Source organism: Crinia signifera, chromosome 1 (assembly GCF_055691185.1).
Source record: "Crinia signifera chromosome 1, ASM5569118v1, whole genome shotgun sequence".
In the NCBI taxonomy this organism is placed as follows: domain Eukaryota; kingdom Metazoa; phylum Chordata; class Amphibia; order Anura; family Myobatrachidae; genus Crinia; species Crinia signifera.
Genome location: NC_139217.1, coordinates 268870350 through 268886151, shown reverse-complemented (window position 1 = coordinate 268886151; position 15802 = coordinate 268870350). Strand labels below are relative to the sequence as shown.

Here is a 15802-nt window from a genome sequence, read left to right as displayed (position 1 = left end):
CGACGCGATGGTCAAGACTAACCAGATACATATCGGTGTGGCCGTGCTAGGAAACAAGTACCGACTTTTTATTAGTAAGACATAAAAAAACAAATTGTAGGAGCTTATCTTTTAAAATGAGATATGTTCAGGAATCACCCAACGCGTTTCAATGTGTGGAGCAGGCTGCATTGTTCAGCTCCTACCTCTTCTGTTGATGCCTTAAAATGGAGGCGCGGATGTTTCTTCTGCCCCGTGGCTGTGACAGCAGCGCGCACATAGAGTAAGTAGATCCGCAACAGGTGAGGGAGTGGAGGGGAGATAAGGAGGTACTGTAGGTGGTTGGTCATAGTTAAGAGAAACTACTTAGCCCCCCCGATCGCTGCATTTAAATGAGGAGGGAGCAGAGCTAAAATGACACTCGTGTCGTTTTAGCCCCGCCCCCTCCATGGAGATCAGTGATTTTGACTATTTCCCTAATGGGGGCAAGGCTTAATGACGTCAGTCAAGCACCCCCCCAGCAGAGAATTTGAAAGTCGGCAACCCTGCGTTATACTATACAGTAACACCCTTATAAATGTTTTGTTACACAGTAGTATCACTACACAGTACACTACACAGTATTGCCACTTACACAGAACACCCACAGTAGTTGTGCCACACATCATGCCCACAGTCGTAGTGCCCAGTACACATAATACCCAAATTAACAGTGCACAATACACCCACAGTAGTAGTGCCACACATAACGGTACTTATGTACTAACTGGGCTGCCGATTTTGAAATCGGGTCCATCGCATCGCATCCGACCATATCGCATGCGATGCGATGGACCCGATTTTTCCATAGGATTCAATGTTAAAATGGACTGAGTCCATTTTAACATGGAATTCAATGGGAAAAGGGGTCCTTTTCATACCCCTACTATCCAAGTGGGCATGGAGTTGGATATAAACCTGTGGCGAGCGTAGCGAGCCACCGAGCCGGAAGCGTGGCGAGCGGACACAGAATACCGTCCCCTCGCCACAGGTTTATATTCAACTCCATGCCCACTTGGATAGTAGGGGTATGAAAAGGACCCCTTTTTCCCATTGAATTCCATGTAGTAGTTGGGTGGTGTGGTTATTACACAAGATATCTGCACAGTGCTTAGATTGGAGAACTATTAAGCTGCTGATGCGGCTGATGCTTTAATCAAAATAAATCTTCAAATAAAGACAAAGAAAACTTTATTTGTATAATCTATGCATCCATTTTTAAATGGTCAGTAGTGTGATTAGGGGATCAATCCTATTTTTTGCAGCTGCACTAAATCTCGCACCCTTAGCATCCTGGGGTAGCGAGCACTTTTGTTGCCGTAATGATTTGCATCAGAAAATGAATTATAAATAATAGGTTCAAACCCTGGGGAGAATGTGGAGAGGCTGTGGGATGCCAGGTATCCGCGTCCACCCACCTACCACACCTGCCACTCCACCACCCACAGCACCCCCACATCCACCTGTGGAAACACCACACACACTCCTTACACACCTGCCCCTCCCCCACCCATGGCACACCAGGCTCTCCCACATCCACAGCAGGCCCAGACCCTGTCTAAACATTTTTTTAACTTATAAATGCAATAAAGCTGGGGTAGCCAACCCTAGTCCTCGAGAGCTACCAACAGTGCATGTTTTGCAGGTCTCCTCACAGAATCACAAGTGAGCTAATTAGCTCCATCTGCGTATCTTTTAAAATGTTTCAGTGATTAATAAGTGCAGCTGTGCAGCAGCTAGGTTGTCTGGAATATGTGAACTGTTGCATACCCTCCAACATTTGAATATAAGAAATCGGTACACATTCAGAAAGAGGGCGTGGTCATTAAAAAGGGGGCGTGGTCATGTGCAAAAAGGGTGCAGCCACGTCCCCTACTGAATATGTACTGTGCACCAACCAACTACTACACCCCATGGCTATATGTACCCAGGTTACCTAGGATTGCTGATGGTGTCCCCTGTCCCGTTTCTCCGCTTATTTATACAGATGGGCAGCTCCCCTGTCAGCCAAGCCAGCATCGGCTGTCATATTCTGCAGTTCCCCATAACAGCACCACTATAGTGGATCCCCAGCTGCTATCAGGCTCCAAGTGGCCAGCAGTGCATGCTGGGACTTGTAGTTCGGAACAGGAGATTCACGTTTGCAAAACTTGGCCAGCAGATGCGACTACTGGTATAAATTAAGTTCAGGAAAAGGAGACGAAGAGCGGAAGTAGCGGGAGCAGTCGTCCACCCCCGAAGACACTCCACTTTTCTTACCAGTTGGTCTGTATCGTCCATTGCGGGTCGGGTGGGCACAACAAGCTGGGCCACAGAACGCTAACTCCTGCTGCTCCAGTGTTGCCGCCTTCTCCTCCTCCCCCCGCACGCCCGGGACTGGTGCGAGCTTGCCGCCGCACATGAGTTAGGCAGCTTGCTCTGCATGACACCCAGGCCAGTGCAGGAAGGGAAGCGCCGCTGAGTCAGTATAATAGGGCTGAGCAACTACACGTGTGGGTTAGTTTCTCTGGTACTTATGTATTAACTGGGCTCCCATGTTAAATGCACCCCATTTTTTCATACCCCTACTATCCAACTACGCATGGATTTGATTTTATATAGTGTGGCAAGCCACCGTGCCCGAAGCGTGGTGAGCGCACGCGGTCTCATAAGAAAAACGTACCGTTTCTCTTCGTGGAACCCTTACTCTGCGACTGCAGCCAGAGTCCAGACACTCCTGTGCTGCCCGCACCTTCAATGACACCAGCGCAGGGTTGTCTAAAACCGGTACACTATGATTTAGCCGGTACAGACCATTTAAAAACGGTACTGTACCGACTAAATCGGTACAGTTGGAGGGTATGCTGTTGGTAGCTCTCGAGGGCTAGGGTTGGCTACCACTGCAATAAAGGACCTCACAAGTTAAGGAGGCGGAGCAATGAATCACCTAGTATAATAATATGTTTTGCAAATAAGCTGAAAGTTGTCAGTACAGTCACACAGCGAGTCTGACAGCACAGTTACACGGTTCTAACTTAACAACAAAATGAATATTGCGTTGGTCCATGGTGGCTGTGCCACTACCAATAAAATGAATTGGTAACCCCATCGCCAAGGGGCCACGCCCGATAGCCATGCAATAACAGCCACGGGTGGGGGGGGAGGGGGAGGGGGAGTGGGATGGGATGGGTTTCTTTGTCTTCGGTTCCCAAGCCTGTATGTGGGTCTCTTTGTCTTCGGTTCCCAAGCCTGTATGTGGGTCTCTTTGTCTTCGGTTCCCAAGCCTGTATGTGGGTCTCTTTGTCTTCGGTTCCCAAGCCTGTATGTGGGTCTCTTTGTCTTCGGTTCCCAAGCCTGTATGTGGGTCTCTTTGTCTTCGGTTCCCAAGCCTGTATGTGGGTCTCTTTGTCTTCGGTTCCCAAGCCTGTATGTGGGTCTCTTTGTCTTCGGTTCCCAAGCCTGTATGTGGGTCTCTTTGTCTTCGGTTCCCAAGCCTGTATGTGGGTCTCTTTGTCTTCGGTTCCCAAGCCTGTATGTGGGTCTCTTTGTCTTCGGTTCCCAAGCCTGTATGTGGGTCTCTTTGTCTTCGGTTCCCAAGCCTGTATGTGGGTCTCTTTGTCTTCGGTTCCCAAGCCTGTATGTGGGTCTCTTTGTCTTCGGTTCCCAAGCCTGTATGTGGGTCTCTTTGTCTTCGGTTCCCAAGCCTGTATGTGGGTCTCTTTGTCTAACTCGTGCTGCACCCACAACGTTTCAGAAATTTGGAGGCCCTTGACCTGGATGAGCCAGGGGGCACCTTCTCAGCTGGGCAATCAGCCACAGACAGGGGTGGGCATTTGGGAGCATTGACCGGGTCTGCCTGCTTGTCCTTGACCAGGTCTGCCGGCTTGGTCTTGAATTCGTTTGCCGGCTTGGTTTTGACCGGGTCTGCCGGCTTGGTTTTGACCGGGTCTGCCGGCTTGGTTTTGACCGGGTCTGCCGGCTTGGTTTTGACCGGGTCTGCCGGCTTGGTCTTTAATCTGTCTGCCGGCTTGGTTTTGACCGGGTCTGGTGGCATGATGTTGAATGGGCCTGCAGACTTGTACTTGAACGGGTCTGCCAGCCTTCTCATGCGTAGGTCTGCCAGCACGTACTCCCATGGGTCAGCCGGCATGTACTTGGATGGGTCTGCCAGCAGGGACTTGACTTTGTCTGCCACCAGGTACTTGACTGGGTTAGCCGGCCTGTACCTGGATTGTTCTGCCAGCCTGTACTTGAATATGTCTGCTGGCTTGGATTGTTCTGCCGGCTTGTGCTTGACCTTGTCCGGGTCTGCCGCCTTGGATCGTTCTTCCGGCTTGTGCTTGACCAGGTCTACCGGCTTGGCCTTGATCGCCGTTGCCGGCTTGGCCTTGACCGTGGTCGTCGGCTTAGCCTTGACCATGGTCGGGTAAGTGGCCTCTGGGTAGAGTGAGATCCGCTTAGATGTGTGCCTTCGCGCCGGATGATTATTTACCACAAGTGCATACGGAGGCCAGTGTGGTGTTGCTGATATTTGAGCAGTAGGCATGTCAGCTGTGACTACTTTGGACACTCTTGTGAAATGAATTTCCGCTGTGACTTCTCTAGACTGTGACTTATCTTCTTAAGAGGCTGCAGCAGAATGAGAACCAGCAGCTCTGAGCACTCTTATTTATAACCTCTGTTTGGGCATTGTGATGTCATAATAGTTGTGTTCTATGCATTGTGATGTAATAAAGTACTTTCTAGATGCCCAGACATGCCCAGACATGCCCAAGCCAGTTCAAAAGTTTGGAATCGCATAGATATTTCCTTATTTTATAAAGAAAAGCAATGTTTATTTTTAAAATAAAGATAACCTTAAATTAATCAGAAATACACTACACTGTTAATGTGGTAAATGCATAGTTGCCTTCTCTCCTAAATTTTACAGGAGACTCCCTGAAATAGCAGCAATCGCCCTCTCTCCCTGATTAGTCTAGCAATCTCCCTCATTTCACCTAGCCCACATTATGTAGCTGTTACATTTTCGGAAAAAAAGGATAGAAGGATAGATGAACAATCCCTGACACGTACTAGTGACTCTTCTTTAGCAAGTATAGTGGCTCTTACTAACTGCTTTGGGGATCATCTACATTTGGATATGTAATTTTAATAGTTTCCTCAGATGTAGTAAAACACACCCACGCTTCTAGGTGCCAAATTCACAATATCTTCAAATATGGAACTAGACACGCCCTTTTGGGTGGAGCATGACACACCCCCTCAATGGGCACTGTGCTACATTCTGCTACCAACCATAATCTCCCTGAAATTAGTTTTGAAAAGTAGGCAAGTATGGACTAGTAAATAACATAAGCATGCTGCTATCACCATGGTTATGAGCCGGCATTCATAGTCTAGGAGCTACTACTGTAATAAACGTGTTCATAGATGACAGAGCCGACAGATATGTGTCAGTACAACATATACTCCAAAACTCCCCATTACATAACCTGAGGAATATCTGCCTTGCTCTACGGTGCAGCAGCAGGCAGCACGCGGCTAGACATCGTCCCCTGTCCTACCGTCACACACTGATCACAGCGGCTGCGTGGTGTGTGTGCTGCTGCTGCAGCAGCAACGGAGGGGCTAGGTGACGGCGGGCACACGTGTCGAGGGCGAGTGTGTGCTGAGGGGGAGGATCCAGAGGGACTCGGGAGGAGCCGGGGACTCTGGGAAGGCGAAAGTGAAGTGATCCCATTCCGCAGCCGCTGCCTCAGTGATTGGAAACGAAACTGATAGGAAGCAAGCAGCCGTGTCACATACAGAGCCGCCTCACACCCGTAACCCGCCGCTGGTGCTGCTGCCCCAGTTTCTGTCCGGCGCCCTGTGTCCTGGAATGTCAGCTGGTGCTGCATTCCCGCATTAGCCGCTACCCCCATACCCGCCCGGGGCGGGAGCAACGGGAGTCAAACGCGTGACCTGCCTACGCCGGAGCCCCGGTACCCAGCTGGTGAGTGATAGGAGTACCGGCCCCCATACCTCCCAACATGACCCTCTCCAGGAGGGACACACAATGCTCTGTTTCTGGACTTCCCGATAATGTATGATTGCCATCACCTGTGTGGTGAACACACCTTTCTTACCCATTAACCTGTTTATAACAGGTGATGGCAATCATACAATAAGAGTGAAGTCCAAAAACAGAGCATTGTGTCCCTCCTGGAATGGGTCATGTTGGGAGGTATGGGCCCCGCTACACCCAGACACACCTAGCTCTCATGTGTGTAACATACCCCCCCCCACTGCTCGTTTGTTTGTGTACATACACACATGCATAGCTCATAGGTGTATACTACCCTCACACACACACACGCCCACCTCCTGAGAGTTCACACATGTCCAGTGTCCACACACACACTATGATCAATAACCACTGTGATCACTATGATCTATAACCACAGTATGATCAATAATCACTGTGAGCATTTTAGTAAATACACGGTTCATATGTATAGGTCAGTGACTGATCTGAAAGTAAAAACTCCCCGCCATATGTTTTTTTGGGTGGGGATTGGAAGTATAGGGGGTATTCAATGTCCAACAGTTGGAATCCAATCTTCCGACTGTCGTAAACATTCCAACAGTGAGAACGACTGGACTGTGGAAAACGGCCACAAATTTGATAATCCATCATCCATTTTTGACCATGTAGATTTGTGACTTAAAAAAAATGGCTACATTGAATACCCCTCATAGTGTGCAAGCAAATAACATCTTCCTCTTGTGTAACAGACGTGTGTATATACAGTAATTATCTGCTTTAAGTGTGTACTCTCCAGGCCTTCATCACCTCCTGTTATTACAGTTGGGTGGGAATGCGCAGTTTCTACATAGTGCATAACAATTTAAAACCTAACCAGAATCAACTTTATTGGCCATGTGTGCTTGCGCACACTAGGAATTTCTTTGGGATTACAGTGCAGCATCAAGCAGGGATGAGGGATGGCGGGGAGCATTACGTCCATTTATTAAGACATTACATGCGGGGAACGCATACCCGCCGAGCTGCACAGCACCTATGCAGCCATCAGCGGCACCACTGGTCGTTGCAGCAGAAAGGTAGGTAACATTATAAGCAGGGACAGTACAGTTAACACACAGGGAACATATATGCCGCCAAGCTGCACAGTGCCTAATGCAGGCATGTCCAAACTGTGGCCCTCCAGCTGTTGTGAAACTACACATCCCAGCATGCCTTGCCATAGTTTTAGCATTCCCTAATAGCAAAACTGTGGCAAGGCATGATGGGATGTGTAGTTTTACAACAGCTGGAGGGCCATAGTTTCGACATGCCTGGTCTAACGGAAGAGGTTTTGTTGAAATTTACTGCAGAATGCTCATTAGCGCTGCCGATTACAGATGCCTATTTATCAAGATTCTTTCATTACTTTACACCATGCTCAGTTGGTGTAAACTGTTTAAGCCTGTGGTGGTATAGTAGCAGGAGAGTGATCTTCCAATCTCTATTTTGCCGCCTCTGTTCTTCTCCAAATCTGGAAACGCTGGAGTCTTTTATACCCCTTTCACATTGGACCCGGGTTATTGCTGTGTTGCTCATCAATGGGCTTGGGTGCAGGTACGGTGTAAAAAGCACCACAGCTTATAACCCGGGTCGGCCAACCTGGTAATTCGACCAGGGTTATATAAAGAGTTAAACCTGGGTCACCCTCTGAATAAGGGGTGAACCAGGTTTAATGTGAAAGTGCCAAATCCGGTTCGGCATCCTGGGTTTGACCCAGCTTTGCTATGTGAAAGGAGTATCAGAAATGTCAAAAACTCTTCCAGAATTCTGGGGAAGTACAATAACTTGCAAGGACAGTGGATATTGTTACCACTGCCCGTGCAAGTTACAATTAGTATGTAGAAGGGATCTATTTAAAGGGGTGCCGGACGCGATCCCGACAGTCATTTACCCGACGTCGGGATCCTGACTGTCAAAACTCTGACCTACTGGTGCCCGACAGCCACCGCTATTCTCCCACGTGGGGGTCCACGACCCCCAGAGAGGGAGAATAGAATAGGTGGCGAGTGTAGCGAGTCACCGTGCCCGCAGCGTGGCGAGCACAGCTTGCCCGCAGCGTGGCGAGCACAGCGAGCCCGCAAGGGGCTTTGTTGTGCTCACTATGCTGTCTGAGTACGGGAAGTCGGGATCCCGACGTCGGGCTAATGACTGTCGGTACCCTATACCACACCCATTCAGAGGTGTAAATTCATTCCAGTCTCCTGGAGGCAATGGAATTGCTTTGGAATTTGTTGCCCCCTCCTTCGAAAAAGGTGTGACAATGACTGGTGGGTCCTGGTCTGACTCACAAGATGCAGCGATCTCCAGTGTGAATGTGTCCCATCTCACAGTCCAATAGCAGTGGCGTGCACACTGTTTCTTGCTGCAGCGCAGGCAGAGAGGTACTAGGCAGGAGCCACCATGTCCTCTATTCGGGTGTGGTATAGCACACTGACAGTCATTAGCCCGAACTCGGGATCCCGACTTCCTGGACTCAGACAGCTACACTCCCCACCTATTCTATTCTCCCTCTATGGGGGTCGTGGTCCCCCACAAGGGAGAATAGCCGGTGGCCGTCGGGAACCCGAGTGTCAGGGTTTTAACAGTTTGGATTCCGATGTCGGTGTAATGATTTGGTTTGTCGACCACCCGGAATCCCTCTATTCCAGGTGTTAGCAGTGCTGGGACAGAGCTGATTAACTATGCACATTAACAGCAGTGGGTGTGCTGCAGAGCTGTATTGGAAAATCAGCGGTCACACCTGGGTCCCAATGTGAACCTCACAAGTGCTGCTGTAAATGCAGGAGTCAATGTTACATCCGACTTTCAGTAAATTTATACTGGTCTCTAAAATCAGCTTCCCTTACATCTATGGATGCCCATCCCGGGTCATTTTTTCAATCCCGGGAATCGGGACTGAAAAATGCTCAGTCCCAGTATTCCTGGGATTTTGGGATTGGCATCCCTAAAAGAAAAACCCAAATTTACTTACTTGGGAGCAGGTAAAAGCAGTCAGTGGTGGTGTGACATGTGTGGGTGTATGCTGAGCGCCATAGCTACTAAAGTGGAGCTGGGAGCGGGCGTTGTCCACCCTAATTACGTCCCACCCTTTATCACACTCGCATAGGAAGTGATACGATAATAATCCTGACCTAGTGTGAAACAGTCAAGCTTTTGATTCAACCAATAGAGTATTGTGCAACTTCCTAAGAAGGTACCTGTATTAAGATTATATTCAAGCCAAAGTGATTGCAGTCATGGACAGCGGCAGTGCCGTCCATCAATTCTAGTGTAAGGGGGAACTGCTCATCACTTATAAACATACATGTGATCTTGTTTGTAATATATATCGTTTATGGTTCCCTGGGGATTGGCTGAATACAGCAGCATGCTTCACACACTCCTATAAAACTAGTCAATGAGGGTCCTGGGGATGGCTTATACCCCTTTTACACCAGAGGTTGGACCCGGGATATTGCCTCTCCAGTCAGGGGCATGGCATGGTGTAAATGGGCTGAAAAAAAATAACACGGGTACTGTTCCCCGGGAATCTGACCCGGCAAATGTTCAGGGTCGGACACGGGGCTTATCCGGGGCTCAGGGTGGTGTAAATGGTCATTATCCGGGTTATTTGGCAGGGAGAAGGCCGCAAAGAGCTGATTGGTGCTTCTGCGGCTCTGGCAGATAGTGTCATCTGCCGGAGACCTGCACATGGAGCAGCGCAGCAGCAGCAGAAGCAGCGTTACCACACTGTGTGCAGACTGTGCCCTACACTACAGCAACAGTCTGTGCTGGAAGCACTCTCCCCAGTGAGTTTACAGCCTCATCTGCAGGAACACACCCTGGCTGTCACACAGTGTGTCCCAGTGTGTTACAAGTTTGTATTCATACGCATCTTCATCTTTCTTTATGAGAATACATAACATCTATAAAGATTCCAATGTATGATGATTTTATGCATATTTTCAGCTTAATAAAGCAAAAAAACTTGAGGAGTGTCATGTTCCATTTGTTGTGACCTCATCAACAGGCCAAAAATCCATTTTTTAATGACAGCAGCAAGGAAAGGCAGGGCTGATCCGTTCTCAGTGTAAAAGGGCATTACCCGGGAATAACCTGGATTGAAGTGCAGTGTAAATGGGGTCTGAGGCAGGGCATGCCCTGGTAATTTCCCGGGTTCAATTTCCCGGGTCCTACCCGGCATTCTGGTGTAAAAGTGGTATTAGTGTGTTAAGCATGCTGATTCCTGGGTGCCACATGGAAATTTCACTAGCTCCTTTGAAATGTAAGATATATTTATTTTATATTTTGCAAGATAGTTTGGTTAAGGGAAACTTGGTGTGTTTACCCTGTGTGATAGTTTCTGCTTGAATCCTATATAGTAAAAGGCTAACACTGCTCCTTACCTCTATGGTAGGGATTCACCACTAGGTGGTGCCCAATGGAGCAAGTAAAGTATTTCGGCAGGCGAGCTCAACCGCCGCTGCTAACATGACCATTATTTGTCAAGTCATTTTGATTGGCTTGTAACTAGTGGGATATAAAAGGGTATGTATATCTTCTGTGACATCAAGAATAATTATACATGTGTATGCTGTGACATCAAGAATAATTGTACATGTGTATGCTGTGATACGAACAGGCATACAGCTGTTCCTATCATACCTGGTCTCATCAGCATTTAGCTGATGGGATCAGGTATGACATCGGGATGTTATGTCTGCATGTTACTATTTTGACACGACAGGCAACCTAACTTACACACCCAAGAGGATATTGAACACCAAAGGAGAAACAAATACATATAGAATTCATTTATCAGCTTTTCACACTGATTATTGCAAGGATAGTGTTCCTTCTAGGAACTGTAAATGGGGGCAGCATAAGGGGGGGATCCAGCCGCTACCGTCAGTAAAGGGGACGGGTGTGGTATGGGACTCCGACAGTTGGGATCCTGACAGTCATTATCCTGACGTCGGGATCCCGACTGGCCGGAGTCAGACAGCATGGCGAGCGCAAAAAAGCCCCTTGCGGGCACGGTGGCTCGCTACGCGAGCCACCTATTCTATTCTCCCTCTATGGGGGTCGTGGACCCCCACTAGGGAAAATAGCGGGTGTCCGTCGGGCACCCGGCTGTCGGCATTTTGACAGTCGGGTAAATGGCTGTCGGGATCCCGACTGTCGGGAACCCGTCCGGCACCCAAGGGGACAGGCTGTCCGCCACCGACATGAAAGGGGGAGGGCCTGGCCCCGCCAAAGACACTGCGCTGCCAGTGAAGGCATAGTCTTCTATGGCGGCGCTGGGCTTCCCCGGGGACAGGCAGCATGCTCTTTTAGCAGGGCTCTGCTAGAGGGGCAGGGTGTATTTTGCCTGTTAAAAATCAGTGCCATGCTAAAACAGCCTAGTGGGAACACTAGAGATATTTAACAGTAAACCGTGTGAAAAATTTATAAGCCCATAACCACTAGAATAGAACATACATTTTCACCATACACTGAAAGTGGACAGTAAGTAGAGAATAAGGTGTTGAGTAAGATCTCTGCTGCTTTTGACATTGTTGACCACTCTCTTCTCATACAAACAGGTCTTTCCTGGTTTTCATCCTACCTATCTGATTGCTCTTTCAGTGTTGGCTTCAGTGTTCGCTTCTCTGATACCACCTCCTCTTCACTATCTCTGTCAGTTGGAGTACTGCAAGGCTCAGTTTTAGGTCCTCTGCTCTTCTCAATCTATACCTCCTCTCTTGGCAAACAAATCAGCTCTTTCAGATACCAGTATCACATGTCTCAATATCCTGTTACATGCATCTAAAAAACATCCACGATACGACCCTATCTTACACACAACACTGCTAAAACATGCTAATCCATGCACTCATTATCTCTCGCATTGATTATTGCAATAGTGTCCTCATTGTTCTTCCCAAGAATAAACTGTTGCCAATGCAATGTATTTTGAACGTTGCTGCGGGGCTAAGCTCTGCCAGTCCCTCCATTGGTTGCCCATATTCTACTGTATTCAATATAAAATACTTCTATTCACATATAAAGCTATTAACCAAACCACACCAGCCTATAGCTCTTCACTTATCTCAAAATATCTCCCAACTAGCTCACTCTGCTCTGCACAAGATCTGCGTCTCTCCTGCATGGATCACTAGCTCCCATTCACTGCTACAGGACTTTCATAAGTCTTCATGGAATGCCCTCCCATGCACAATAAGACTCTCATCAAGCCTCCAAACTTTCAAGCGTTCCCTGAAAACTCACCTCTTCAGTCAAGCCTATAATATTTAGGTACTACCCAAATAACCCTCAGAGGCACTTCTGTATTATATAGCTTTTCTTCTGGACTTGTAACTTGGTGGGACTGCTATGCTATTACTGGTGCCTGTCCTTGTGTTTCCCTCCTATGTCCCTATAGATTGTAAGCTTGAAGCAGGGCCCTCCTTACTCCACGTATTGTATGTCTGTTATACTCAGTTTCTTCTTTTAGTCTTGTCAACATTTGTAAAGCACAACTGAATCTGCTGCTATAAGAAACTGTAAATTAAATAGAAACCTACTGTAGATGCATGACGTTACTAGTTACCAGTACATTTTAGTAGTTTAGATTAGAGTACACAAGTTAGTCCATGTTAATAGGGACCTTTTAAATGGAATAATGTTAGTTGCGGGTCAGCAATTAACAAGTACCATTATTGTTTTCTCTGTTAATTGTCAGCGCTGCAGCTGTCCAATTTAAAATCTCCAGGACACCGACATCTTTACTTGGTGTGGATAGTAATTTCAGGCTGGTATATGATATAAGCTACAGGTCAAAAGCAAGGAGTATACTTACGATAATACCTTTTCTCCGGAATACTTCATTGCAGCCTTAACATTGGGTTTATCCCTCTCACTCTTCCAATTAGACAGGCAGATTTTCCCCTAGGATCTAGCTCCTCCTCCTTCCTCCCCTATATATCTCAGCACCTCCCTGTTAACAGTAGTCTTTGAATGTCTCCGTCCTGATCCTAGGGAAAAACACAACAGGGAGGGTAATTTTTTTATGGGCTGCCATAAAGTATTCCGGAGAAAAGGTATTATTGTAAGTATAATCCTTGCTTTCTCCTTTATACTTCATGGCAGCCTTAACATTGGGATGTACCAAAGCAGTAGGGGGGCTTATACTATACCTCAAGCCAATACTTGTCTCAGTATCTCACTCCCAAAATGAGACTTGGAAACATCCAGAGCATAATGTTTGGAGAAGGTGTGCAGGGAAGACCAAGTAGCCGCTTGGCATATTTCTTTAGCTGAAACCTTCTCTAGCCCACGAAACCGCCATTGTCCTAGTTGAGTGAGCCTTAATACCTTCTGGTACAACATGACCTACTTTCTTGTAGGTAAACAAAATTACCTCTTTAAGCCATCGTGAAATTGACTGTTTCGACGGAACAAATCCCTTCTTTGCTCCCTGAGTAATCACGAATAGGGCTTCTGCTCAGCTGTCCTTTTCAAAAATATCTTAATAGCTCTGACGACGTCCAGTGTACGCAAGTTTTCTTCTCTTTTCCTGAGGGGATTTGGATAAAAAGAAGGCAAAATGATCTCCAGATTTAAATGAAACAATGAAACCACTTTCAGAAAGGATGGCCTGGTCCTAAGCACCACTCTATCCGGAAAAATCTTTAAATATTGCTCATTTATACATAACGCCTGGAGTTCACCCACTCTTTTAGCTGAGGTGATGGCTATCAGAAAAATCACCTTCCAGGTTTGAAATTTTAAATTAACTCTGTCCAATGGCTCAAACGGAGCCACCATTAAACCATTCAAAACTAAATTAAGGTCCCACTGTGGAACCATAGACCTAATTCTTGGTCGAATCCTCTTAATAGCTTATGTTCTGCCAATTTCCTGTCCAACAAAGCACTTAATGCTGATATATGTACTTTGATCTTAGCAACAGCAAGTCCTTTGTTAAAACCATCACATAGAAACTGTAATATCTGGGATATGTTTGGATTAGGAAAAATTAATTTGTCTCTACCAATTTGCGAATATTCTCCATATTCTATAGTAGATGGCTGATGACACTTTCTTCCTTGCCTGAAGAAGGACTTATACTACTTCTGGAGACAAATTCTTGTCTCTTAACTGTTGCCTCTCAATTTCCAAGCTGCTAAACTCAGTTTGTGAGGGTCTTGGCATTTGACCGGACCCTGACTCAGGAGGTCCTGTGTCACTGGAAGAAACAGTGGATCTGCCACCGCCATGTCCTCCAACATAGGGAACCAAGCCCTTCTCGGCCAGTATGGTAACACGATTATGACTTGAGCTCCCTCTGTCCTGATCTTCCATAATACTCTGTGGATGAGCGAGAACGGTGGGAAGACGTAGGTCAGGGCAAAATCCCACTTCTGGGGCAGTGCATCCACTCCACTTGACCCTTGCATCGGGAACCGTGAGAAAAACTGAGGAAGCTTCTTGTTTACTGCCGAGGCCATGAGGTCTATCTCTGGCTTGCCGAAGTGCTTTACTATCCATTGAAACACTGATTCCCTCAGTTCCCATTCCCCTGGGACTATACTTGTGCGACTTAGATAATCTGCCAGTTGATTGTCTTCTCCTGGGACATGTAGTGCCGATATTGACTGTAGGTTTTCTTTGGCCCATACCATGATATTCTGTACTTCTTTTAACAGCACTTGACTCCGCGTACCTCCTTGTCTGTTTATGTAAGAGACTGTTGTACGACGGTCCGAGAAAATACGCAGGTGTGACTCTGACTTCTTCACCAAAGAACTTTATCGCTTGCCACACTGCTCTTAACTTTGTGGTTGGAAGAGAATTCTACCTCTTGAGCTGACCATAGACCTTGACAAGTTCTGCCCAGCCCGTGAGCACCCCAACCAACGGCGCTGGCATCTGTGGTGATGACTTTGTACTGGGGACTTGCCAGTGACGACTTTCTTGGCCTTAATTGATCGATTTTCCCACCAGAGCAAGGTATTTTTTCTGAATTTTTATCCTTCTTTCCAACGGAATTTTCCTTCAGGTGTAACTTAGAAGAAACCACTACAGAGGTCTCATCCTCCACCTTGCCCATGGAATTACTTCCACTGTGGAAGCCATCATGCCCAACAGGCTCATAGCCGACCTCAGGGATACACTGTCGCTCTCGTAGATTAGGATGATTAACTGATGGATTTTCTCACATCTTTTTTCGGTCAACGACTTTTGGAATGACATGGTATTTATTAACACCCCTAAGAATTTACTGTTTTGTACCGGTTTTAAGCAACTTTTCTCCCAGTTTACCAGCCACCCGTGCTCCTGAAGAAACTGGATAGAATAATCTCTGGCTGCTACAGCTTCGTTTTCTGATTGCGCCACAATCAAGAGGTCATCGAGATAGGCTCAAATGATGATCTTCCTTCTTCCTAACTCCTCTATCAGTACTACCAAAACCTTGGTAAAAACCAGAGTAGATGAGGTAAGGCCTATTGGGAGGCAAGTGAACTGATAATGTTCTTCTCCTATGCAGAATCTTAGGTATTTTCTGTCGCTTGGTGTGATGGGGATGTGGAAATAAGCATCTCTCAGATAGAGACCATATAATCGCTTCTTCTGATTCCCATAAGAATAGACTTTGTGGTCTCCATATGGAATTTATTTTCTTTATGCGATTGTTTAAATTTCTTAAATCTAGTATAGTTCTGTAACCTCCAGAACTTTTGCTTACTATGAACAGACGGGAGTAAAAGCCTGACCCCC

The 15802-nt window shown here is 47.0% G+C and overlaps 1 long non-coding RNA gene across 1 annotated transcript in view; it reads left to right on the top strand.

The window, feature by feature from the left end:
* The first annotated feature begins 5571 nt into the window (after positions 1–5571).
* The window catches only part of LOC146074968 (uncharacterized), a 30509-nt gene continuing 20278 nt past the window's right edge, over positions 5572–15802 (top strand). The window contains exon 1 of the long non-coding RNA XR_014473483.1: positions 5572–5989. This is a non-coding gene — a long non-coding RNA (uncharacterized LOC146074968). The remainder of the gene's footprint in view (positions 5990–15802) is intronic.